The following is a 12,467-nucleotide window of genomic DNA, read 5'->3' on the forward strand; positions in this document are numbered from 1 at the left end:
CTTAAAAGATGTATTTCCATTGTTTTCTGGTTTTCTTCACTTCTGCTGAAAAGGAAGTCCTGGCCGGGGATGGTGGCTCATGCCTGTAATACTTGACTTTGGGAAGCCAAGGCAGGATGATCACTTGAGGCCAGGAGTTCAAGACCAGCCTGGACAACATAGCAAGACTCCTGTGTACAAAAAAAATTATTTTAAATTAGCCAAGCATGGTGGCATGCACCTGTATTCCTAGCTAGTTGGGAGGCTAAGGAGAGAGGATCCCTTGAGCCCAGAAATTTGATGCTGCAGTCAGCTATATCATGCCACTGGGCCACAGAGAAAGACCCTATCTCTAAAAATAAAAAAGCAATTCTTAGTTTTGCTCCTGTGAAGTTTATGTGTTTTTTCTTTCGGTCTGCTATCAAGAGTGTTCTTCCTTGTCTTTGCCTTTCAATGTGTTTTAGTGTGATGGGCTTAGCATCTGTTTTTATATCTTTAAATATTTCATCTGCCACATCCTGTTCTCTTCTTACAGGACTCCAGTTAAATATATGTTAGATATTCCAACCATGTCCTGTTGTTTCTTCCTCTTTCCTGGCTTTTCAGTAATTTTCCCCTCTGTTCTTCATCCTGGATAACAACAACTGACATTTCAGCTGACACTAGCCATCTTTTGTGACATGTTCATTTTATGTTAAACACAAAAATTGAGTTATTAAATTCAGTTGTTTTATATTTCAGGTCTATAACTTTTTATTCCTTTTATATAGGTATCTGTTTTCTTTTCAGATCAGTCAGGAGCTATGCTGACCCAAGGTTAGGTTGCAGTTTTTTTAAGGTTGATTCTCTACTTTTGATTCATTCAAATTCCTTTCACCAGTCCCACTGCCAACTTTTTTTTATAAGCTCTAATCACATCATGCCAGAATTATTGCAATACTTTCAAGACTCAAGACTTGCTTCTTCCAATTTGCCACACTGTGCAGAATACTCTTTAGACAAGGCAAATCTAATCATGTCATCCCCTAATTAAAATGCCATAAGGGCTCCACGTTGCTTATAATATTGCAACTAGGACATAACCCTTCAGGTCCAAAAGCATGGGTCATTTAGTAAGGCCCTTCTTCCTTGGCAATTCCTAATCTATATAATTTTTTGTCTTCTCAGCATTTTGAAGTTTCCAAAAACTTCTCTCTGCTTTTTAGAATCTTTATGCTTACCTCTTAGCTTAAGGAATTTAAGAATTCATCAATTACCTCAAGAGAGAAGATTAATGAGCACTGGACATTTTTTGTACTTGCCATTTATCCAGGATCATGCTCTCTCAAGTCCTGATTGCTTTGGCAGCCCTGAGCTCTATTGTGTTGTGTTTCCAGATATGGGATTATCAAAAACTCAAATTTTCTGCTTGTCACGGCATTCTCAGTCTTTTGCTTGACTCCAATCCCTCATCAGATTCTTGAAAGCTTCTTCACAAGAAAAATAGAACATCATCAATAATCAATTCACTCTGCCTTTCTTCTCCTCTAGTTTAACTTAACCATGCAGCAATTTATTTTTCATTACCCCTTGTCTAATCACATGCAGATAATATTTATTATTTGTATGTATGACTAAATACCTTTTGAAAATTGATAGACCTTGCCACAATAGTATCTCTAGAGACTACAGTTATCTCAATTCTTCATAAACACTTACAAATATATAAATACACATATACATATATACACACATACATATGGATGTTCTCTCACACACATACACTGTGATCTGAATCATAGTGTTAGTTCCAGCTTTTATCCATCAACTTTACCCATTTATATAAAATCCAATTGAATGTAGACTGTGGTTGTTCTCTCCATACTCTTATGATTGACTTAGGTCCTCACGGTTCACCTGAAATTGCCCTCAGAAAAGTAATGAATAACCTTTACATCCCTAGATAAATGAGAATCTATATTTTTTTCATATTTTTAGTATCTCCTCAATGTCCACATGGTTAATCTTTATTCCTTTATGTATTCCCTAACATTTCCAGGTTTCTGAGGATGTACTGAATCTTGGTTCTTTTCAAAGCAGTCAAAACCTCGTCACTCTTTCTTTCGATTATTCCTACTTCCCCTCTTTTGTTACAGAGCTACATAAAGTTCAAGTGAATGTTTTACAGATTCAAAACCTATTGAAGATCATTGCCATGTCTGATTTGCTTTTGTATCTCAACAGTGTGTCACAAATTGCGGATATTTATTAAGTGAATTTAATTACATAACAAATATGAACTGCTAAAAAAAAAACCTGAGTGTCCTCTATGTACAACAAAATAGTAGTAGAATAAATAATTTCCAATTGGTAACAATCTGTATTAAATATTTAAAATCTTGAACTGGTGATAGTATAATCAGAAATAGGTTTTAGAAAAAATCAATTGAAGAATGGTATGTGGTTTAACTAAAATTAGAATGTTAAAAGGTATTTAATGTTTCTTTATCAACACTGAACTATTTCTTCAAAATGAGAAATTGCTACTAAATGTTGGTAACAATGACTTGCCAAGAACTAAGGAGACACCTATCTGGATGCTTTTCTGGTTATTTAAACATTATCTATTCAGTACTGAAATTATTGTCTTCCTCTTCCCACCCACAAGCCTGCTTTTCTTCTTTCTGTGTCTGCATCGGTGAATAATACCACAGTCCAGACAGTAGTCTGAGATGGAAACCTGAGAGTCATATTTGACTATGTTACATGCTTTACTTCCTACAAACAGCAATCTCTATAAATTCTACTTCCAAAATACTCTTGACTCCATCTTCCTTTCCCCATTCTCACTGTCAACTTTTTTTATAAACTCCAATCACATCACACCAGAATTACTGCAATACTCTCAAGACTCAAGACTCACTTCTTCAGACCAGCCTGGGCAACATGGCAAAACCTGTCTCTAAAAAAAATACAAAAATTGGTGTGGCATGGTGGCACAAACCTGTAATCCCCCCTACCTGGTAGGCTGAGGCAGGAGAATTGCTTGAACCTGGGCGGCAGAGGCTACAATGAGCTGAAATCATCCCACTGCACTCCAGCCTGGGCGACAAAGCGACTGTACCAAGTGCTCTTCAGAAAAGGCAATCTAACCATGTCATCCCCTAATTAAAATGCCATAAGAATCCACATAGTTTTCAATATTAACTTTAATATGTTTTACAAGGCTCTGCCTGATCCGCTTCTCTTTCCCTTTTCTGTATATTACTTGTTACTTCTCCACACTCAGTGTTTCAGATTTAGTGAACTTCATCAAGTTTTCTAAGCCAGTCATGGGCCTTCTAATCTCTGGGATTTTTACACATGCAGTTCCTTTGCCTGGAAGTCCTTTCCCCACCTCTTCTCTGATTAATTTCTACACATTCTTCAAGTCTCAACTTACATGGAACACTCTTCAGAAAGCTTTCCCAGACTCTAATGTTGGAGATAGCTGCTTCACAAATTGTCTCATAAACAACCTGCCCTTACACATAGCTTGGTATAATGCACTGTAATTTTCTGATCACTTATCTTTTCCTCACAATGGTCTTTAAATTTCCCAAAGAAATCATTTATTATAGTTATATACATGTGCTAGGTAATGTACATATTTTTATTCATAATCAAATTCATCAAATCATCTTTAGACTCTCCAATATTATCTTACGAATAATAATATAAAAGAAATATATTTCGTGTTACTTTTATTTTCCTCAAATTACATATTTTTGTTTAATGTCTCAATTAAACTTTTAATTTATTGGTGAATTTACCAATTTTTATGCTCATTATTTCTTTTCGAATCTCATTCGTTAATTCTAGTTTGAGTTTTGTCTTCCTAAATAGCATCCTTTGCCATTCATAATATCTATTATGGTGCTTGATACATAATAAATGTAACAGGCATGTTTGGGCCATTCTCTTATTTGATGGCCTATCCTCCTGTGGCAATGATTCTAGCAAGAAGAGGCAGCTTCACTTGCCAGGTTTGTACAACCATGATCCTTCACTTCCCTTGTTTGGACCTGAACCATGGGCTGAGCAGATTAGATTCTTTCTTTGCGGAATTTGAATTGTGAGATACAAAGCCTAGGAGTCATTTATTTGGTGGTGGTCCTGAATCAGGAAAGTCATGTTTCTCAGAGAATGGGGTAGCTGTCCTGTTTGAGTCATGTATGCTGAAAAGCTAGTTAAGACAGGTTTACAGGGAAAATGAAAACAACAGAGGAAACACAAAGAGAACACCAGATGTAAGAGAATTATGTTCCCTCAAGAGAAAAAAAAGAGATCAAATAGCTATTTTAGTAATGATGTCTTTGGCTTCGTGTCCCTACCTAAATCTCACTTGAATTGTACTCCCATAATTCCCAAGTGTTGTCGGAGGGACCTGGTGGGAGGAAGCTGAATCATGGGGACAGTTTCTCCCATACTGTTCTCATGGTAGTAAATAAGTCTCACAAGATCTGATGGTTTGATAAGGGGAAATCCGTTTCGCTTGGCTGTCATTCTCTCTCTTTCCGCTGCCATGTAAGAAGTGCCTTTCACCTTCCACCATGATTGTGAGGGCTCCCTAGCCATGTGGAATTGTGAGTCCATTAAACCTCTTTCTTTAGTAAATTGCCCAGTTTCAGGTATGTCTTTATCAGCAGCATGAAAATGGACTAATACTAGTAACTATTTTCCAGTTTCTAATTCTAGCACCTCTTGAAATCTAGATGTATTTCCTCCCCTTGGGTTCCGTGACATGCCCTCGTAGTTCTTTTCCTTAGACTCCTTAATTTAAACCAGCCTCTTTCTGGCATCCAAATGCTCCCTAAATGAATCTGTAGTTTAAACATATTTACTGAATAAACATGGGAAAGGAGGAAGGAAGGAAGGAAGGGAGGAAGGAAGGAAGGAAAAGGAAAGAAGGAAGGAAAAGGGAAAAAGCTAAGGAAAAAGAGGAGGAAGAAAGAGAAGTAAGAAGAAAGGTCCTTATTTCACAGGGCTTATTAAAATTTAATTGGGGAGCCAAAAATAAATGTACAGAAAAATATAGTTTCATAAAGCATAACTTTTATCTTTTTTGAAACAGAACTGTTATAAAACTTCCATACTATTAAATAGGTACATTATATTCTTCAAAATGAGTTAGTTAATTTTTGAGACAGAGCAGAGTTAAAGTATATGTTTGAATTTTGTACCATCAACACTAATGAGCTCAAAATGTAACTGTGGCACATGAAATAACATTTTCACTTATTTTTCAAGCAGTCTTATTTTCTTTAAATAATTTTATACATTAAATATATTCTGTCAGTGAAACCTTCTCAGGAAATATATTCAAGGTAAGGGCCAAATTAACATTATAAACAAACAAACAAAAAACCTCTTAGTTCTTGAAAGTAAGTGCTTTTCCCAAGGAGTGGAATCAGAGAACTTATTGAAGAAAATGGGATTTTAGTTATGTCTTAAATTATTTTTATTGGCAAAGATAGGTGAAGACCAAAACTCATATACACAAAAGCTAAAAAACTACAATGTCTAGGTGTGCTTTCCTTTTATTGAATTTTAAGATTTATGAGTTGGTATGAGATTGTGGAGAACCTTGGAAGCTAAATTCAGGAGTTTATTAGGCAATGAGGCAACTTTGAAATTTGAGAGGCAAGGAAGGATGAATGACACATGATAAAATATAGATTAGATGGAGAAGTCAGCAAATGATATAAGTAGAATAAATGAAAATTCTGAAATAATCCTATTAGGAATTTTTTGGACACATATTACCTCTTTGGGGATTATGACCTTTTCCTAGCACTAACTTAAACCCAGTAGCCAAGAGCTAGGCATAAAGCATTTCCCTGGAAAGGTATTTCTGACTGATATAGTTTGGCTGTGTCCCCACCCAAATCTCATCTTGAATTCCCACATGTTGTGGGAGGAACCTGGTGGGAGGAAATTGAATCATGGGGGCAGGTCTTTCCCATGCTGTTCTCATGATAGTGAGTAAGTCTCATGAGATCTGATGGTTATTATAATTGGGAGTTTTCCTGCACAAGCAGTTTTGGCTTGCTGTCATCTATGTAAGATGTAACTTGCTCCTCTTTGCCTTCCACCATGATTGTGAGACTTCCCCAGCCACGTGGAACTGTAAGTCCAATTAAACCTCTTTCTTATGTAAATTGCCAGTCTTGGGTATGTCTTTATCAGCAGCATGAAAATGAATTAATACAGTAAGTTGGTACCAGTAGAGTGGAGGCTGCTGAAAAGATACCCAAAAATGTGGAAGTGACTTTAGAACTGGATAACAGGCAGAGGTTGAGACAGTTTGGAGGGCTCATAAGAGGACAGGAAAATGTGAGGAAGCTTGGAACTTCCTAGAGACTTGTTGAATGGCTTTGACCAAAAGCGTGACAGTGATATGGACAATAACAGTCCAGGCTGAGGTAGTCTCAGATGCAGATAAGGAACTTGTTGGGAACTGGAACAAAGGTGACTCTTGTTATGGTTTAGCAAACAGACTGGTGGCATTTTGCCCCTATCCTAGAGATTTGTGGAACTTTGAACTTGAGAGAGATGATTTAGGGTATCTGGTGGAAGAAATTTCTAAGCAGCAAAGCATTCAATATGTGACTTGGGTGCTGTTAAAGGCATTCAGTTTTATAAGGGAATCAGAGCATGAAAGTTCAGAAATTTTGCAGCCTAACAATGTGATAGAAAAGAAAAACCTATTTTCTCAGAAGAAATTCAAGCTGGCTGCAGAAGTTTGCATAAGTAACAAGGAGCCAAATGTTATTCCCCAAGACAATGGGGAGAATGTCTCCAGGGCATGTCAGAGGTCTTCATGGCAGCCCCTCCCATCACAGGCCCAGAGGTCTAGGAGAAAATGGTTTCCTGGGCTGGGCCCGGAGTTCCCTTGCTGTATGCAGTCTAGGGACTTGGTGCCTGTGCCCAAGCCACTCCAGCCGTGACTAAAAGGGGTCAAGGTACAACTTGGGTTGTTGCTTCAGAGGATGGGAGCCCCAAGCCTTGGCAGCTTCCACATGGTGCTGAGCTTGTGGGTGCACATAAGTCAAGAACTGAGGTTTGGGAACCTCCACCTAGATTTCAGAAGATGTATGGAAACATCTGGATGCCCAGGCAAAAGTTTCCTGCAGGGCCAGGGCCGTCATGGAGAACTTCTGCTAGGGAAGTGCAGAAGGGAAATGTGGGGTTGGAGCCCACACACAGAGTCCCTACTGGGGCAGCACCTAGTGGGGCTGTGAGGAGAGGGCCACCATCCTCCAGACCTCCGACAGGTCAATGGTAGATCCACTGTGAGCTTGTAACATGTGCCTGGAAAAGCCACAGACAATGTAAGCCTGTTAAAGCATCCAGGAGGGAGGCTATACCCTGCAAAGCCACAGGGGTGGAGCTGCCCAAGACCATGGGAATCCACCTCTTGCACCAGTGTGAGACATAGAGTCAAAGGAGATCATTTTGGAGCTTTAAGATTTGACTGACTCACTGGATTTTGGACTTGCATGGGGCCTGTTGCCCCTTTATTTTGGCCAGTTTCTCCCATTTGGAACAGCTGTGTTTACTCAATACCTATACCCCCTTTGTATCTAGGAAGTAATTAGCTCTTTTTTTTTTTTATTTACAGGCTCATAGGCAGAAAAGACTTGCCTTGTCTCAATGAGACTTTGGACTGTGGACTTTTGAGTTAATACTGAAATGAGTTAAGACTTTGGGGGACTCTTGGGAAGGCATGATTTGTTTTGAAATGTGAGAACATGAGATTTGGAAGAGGCCATGTGCAGAATTATATGGTTTGGCTATGTCCCTACCCAAATCTCATCTTGAATTCCCACATGTTGTGGGAGGGACCAGGTGGGAGGTAATTGAATCATAGGGGCAGGTCTTTCCCTTGCTGTTCTCATGATAGTAAGTTTCACAAGATCTGATGATTATTGTAAGGGGCAGTTTTCCTCCACGATCTCCTTTTGCTTGCTGCCATTCTTGTAAGATGCGACTTGCTCCTCCTTGCCTTCTGCCATGATTGTGAGTCTTCCCCAGCCACATGGAACTGTAAGTCCCATTAAACCTCTTTCTTTTGTAAGTTGTCCAGTCTTGGGTATGTCTTTATCAGCAGTGCGAAAATAGACTAATACCGTGATAAACCCCACCTCCAACCAGGATGAGCTAAAATGTCTTTCCTGACCATCTGTCCATTCTTTGCAAGGTATCATTAAGACGTATTTAACTGCCTGCCCTCCCTACTAACCTGAAAGCTTTGTGAAAACTACCACTCTAGTTCCAGCAAAGTTTACACTGATTAGATGTGTAATACTTCTTTTCAGTCAGAGATCTTGTCGTTGGGCAAGGTCTGAGACCTCTAAAGAGTAATCTGGAGTCTGCTTCATGTCCTATGGATGAAGCCTATCATACCTCGTAGAAGATATAATAAAGAAAGTACCATGCCTTGCTGCTGCTGAAACACCTGCCAAGAACTCTGATGTGGTGGCATTTTGCCTGGTTTCTTTCCTGGAATTCTTCCTCCCCTAGCATACTTGATTTATATTTTAAAATGAGCCATTCTCTTAATTATTGAGCATTTGTAGAACATCGTGTGCTTACAGAGCACTCTAAAATATCCTATAAATTATTTTCATCTATGCATAGAAAGATGATATTTGTGATATATCCATTCTTTAGATGGAAAAACTAGTGAAAAGATTACCATGCTGTCATACAACTAGCCAGAAAGGGGGTCATTTATTTGTTTCTTCTCTTAAGACACAACAATTCTCCAGAAATTATAGCTATGAGTTTTGTTTTGTTGCTTCTGTACAGCCTTGGACAGCCTTTCTTTGTCTATCAAAATAAGCAATAGGGAAATATGTGTTTTTTTCTGAAACGTGCTAAATAGAAAGTTCAGAATTTCTCCATTCAGTGGCAAGCTGAGCCTTCAACTACTCATAAATATTGAAGCAATGATTATGTAATACATTAGTCTCAGTAAATACTAGTGAGAAATATATACTATAATACTATAGGCTTTCACTTGACTTTTTTCAAAAGTGTTTTCGTCCCATTTTATGTTTAATATGATACTTTTTGGCAGGTATTTTATTTATTATATAAAATATACCCACCACAAATCTTTAAACTGCCTTGAACCCTGAGTTTCACTCATTCGATCAAAAAAAATATTTCTAAGTTTTTGTAATATGTTCCAGGAAAATAAGTCTATAGCTTTTCTACCCTGCCAAAAAAAATTACATCAGGATTCCCACAATAAATAAAAATAAAATAAAAAATTTTATTACTTCATAAAATCAACTCTCTCAGCATGTTTTACACACAAATTATTGCTATTCAATAATTACATTTTTTAGATTGTTCAAAAATTTAAAAATGTATATATCTGTCAGTGTAAGTATTGTTTATCTTAAGTTTCACATTACTGTTTAATTTGCATTGTACAGATTTGTCCTCAATGAATGATTTGAATAATGAGATTAACTCTAAACAAAATCAGTTTGGTTTGCTATATATTTAAAGAAATAAACCAATCATCAAAGAAAAAAAAACAGGCCAAAAAATGTGTCCTTTTGGTGACTACCCAGGGAACACATTTGGAATTGACTATCCCTTCAATTTCTAAGGCATGTTGCTATTTGCTGAATTTAGTTTTGTGAAAGATGGAATTAGGCTCCACTAAGATTATTCCATACACAAATTCCAGATATATTCAAGACTTCAATGGGTTTTACCCACAAACAAGAAAAATGTGAAAATGAAGTTCAACAACTATTGGTATGTCATCAAAACATTTTTTCTCCCAGAAAGCAGAGTCTACTATGCATGTTATCCATCATTACTGTTACTCTCTGATCCAAATCTGAAGCTTCCATCTTCGTATGGATCTTTTTTCCTTTTGCTTACTTGACATTAAAAAAAAATCATACCTACATAATAAATAATATGATTTTTTTAATCCAGAGATTTTTTAGAATTACCTATGCTCACTAATTTCTAATTCTAGTCAACTCTTCCCTATTCCTGAAGTAGCATATACTGTATTTCAGCTCAAGAACAGAATCCATTGTTTAGGTTTTTACTTCAAGTCATGGAAATTATTTTAAGAATATTGGTAATCATCCAATTTTTCACGGAATAATATCAGATGTCTATGGCATATATTTTACCTGTAAAGTATTCTGCTATTAGCTAAACAGCTTTTGATAATTAAATTGAAATACATAACTTTATATAAGACTCTTCTTTTTTAAAAAAATATTTATTTTTATTTTTATTTCCATAGGTTATAGGGGAACAGGTGGTGGTTGGTTACATAAGTAAATTCTTTAGTGGTGATTTGTGAAATTTTGGTGCACCCACCACCCAAGCAGTATACATTGCATCCAATTTGTAGCCTTTTGTCCCTCACATCCTTCCCGCCTTTTCCCCCTGATCCTCAAAGTCCATTGTGTCATTCTCATGCTTTTGCATCCTTATAGCTTAGCTCCCACTTATGAGTGAGAAAATACAATGTTTGCTTTTCCATTCCTGAGTTACTTCACTTAGAATAATACTCTCCAGTCTCATCCAGGTCACTGTGAATGCCATTAATGCATTCTTTTTATGGCTGAGTAGTATTCCATTACATATGTATACCACAGTTTCTTTATCCATTCGTTGATTGATGGGCATTTGGGTTGGTTCCACGTTTTTGCAACTGTGAATCGTGCTACTATAAACAGGCATGTGCAAGTACCTTTTTCGTATAATGACTTTTCCTCTGCGTAGACAGCCAGTAGTGGGATTGCAGGATCAAATGGTAGTTCTAATTTTAGCTCTTTAAGGGCTTTCCACACTGTTTTCCATAGTGGTTGTACTAGTTTACATTCCCACCAGCAGTGTAGAAGTGTTCCCTGTTCACCGCATCCATGCCAACATCTGCTATTTTTGTTTTTTTTGATGATGGCTATTCTTGCAGCTGTAAGGTTGGATTACATTGTGGTTTTCATTTGCATTTCCCTGATCACTCATGATGATGCATTTCTTTATATGTTTGTTGGCCATTTGTATATCTTCTTTTGAGAATTGTGTATTCATGTCCTTAGCACACTTTTTGATGGGGTTGTTTGTTTTTTCTTGCTAATTTGTTTGAGTTTGTGTAGATTCTGGATATTAGTCCTTTGTCAGATATATAGATTGTGAAGATTTTCTCCCACTCTGTGGGCTGTCTGTTCACTCTGCTGACTGTAGAATACAACAAATTTTCTGGATACAAAATTAATGTATGCAAATTAGTAGCTCTTCTATACACCACCAGTGACCAAGCTGAGAATCAAGTCAACAACCCAACCCATTTTACCATAGCTGAAAAAACACAACTTAGGAATATACCTAACCAAAGAGGTGAAACACTTCTACAAGGAAAACTACAAAACACTGCTACAAGAAATCACAGACAACACAAACAAATGGAAACACATCTCATGCTCATGGACAGGTAAAATCAATATTGTGAAAATGAGCATATTGCCAAAAGCAATCTACAAATTCAATGTAATTCCCATCAAAATACCACCATCATTCTTCACAGAACTAGAAAAAACAATCCTAAAATTCATATGCACCCAAAAAAGAGCCCTCATAGCCAATGGAAGGCTAATCAAAAAGAACAAATCTGGTGGCATCACATCACCTTATTTCAAACTATATTATACGGCCATAGTCACCAAAACAGCATGCTACTGGTATAAAACAGGCACATAGACCAATGGAACAGAATAGAGAACCCAGAAATAAACCCAAATAATTACAGCCAACTTATCCTCAACAAAGCAAAAAAAAAAAAAAAACATAAAGTGAGGAAAGGACACCCTGTTCAACAAATGGTGCTGGGATAACTGGCAAGCCACATGTAGGAGAGTGAAACTCGATCCTCATCTCTCACCTAATACAAAAATCAACTCAAGATGGAAGAAGGACTTAAATTTAAAACCTGAAACTATAAAAATTCTAGAAGATAACATTGGATAAGCCCTCCTAGGTATTGGCTTAGGCAAGGATTTCATGACCAAGAACCCAAAAGCAAATGCAATAAAAACAAAGATAAATAGCTGGGACTAAATTAGAGCTTTTGCATGGCAAAAGACGCTTCTTGCAGTAGAATAATCCCAAATACTCAAGAAGCCTCAAAAAACCACTTACCATGGGACATTTTTTCCTCATATTAATATAGCTAAATTTGTCTCAATGTAACATCCAGTTCTGATTTCTACTATTGCCTTTTGAAATAAAACAAATGTCTTTCTTCAAATAAATACTGACAGACATATGTCTAAACATTCATTCATTCATAAATTAATTCATTAAGCAAATAACTATTCAACTTCTACCCTGTAGCAAGAACCATTTTTGAATAAAACAAAATGGCCTCTATGCCATCAGAGCTTGCTCTTTAATAAAGCATTTATCTATTTATTATAGGTAAT

Source organism: Pan troglodytes, chromosome 4 (genome assembly GCF_028858775.2).
Source record: "Pan troglodytes isolate AG18354 chromosome 4, NHGRI_mPanTro3-v2.0_pri, whole genome shotgun sequence".
Classification (NCBI taxonomy): domain Eukaryota; kingdom Metazoa; phylum Chordata; class Mammalia; order Primates; family Hominidae; genus Pan; species Pan troglodytes.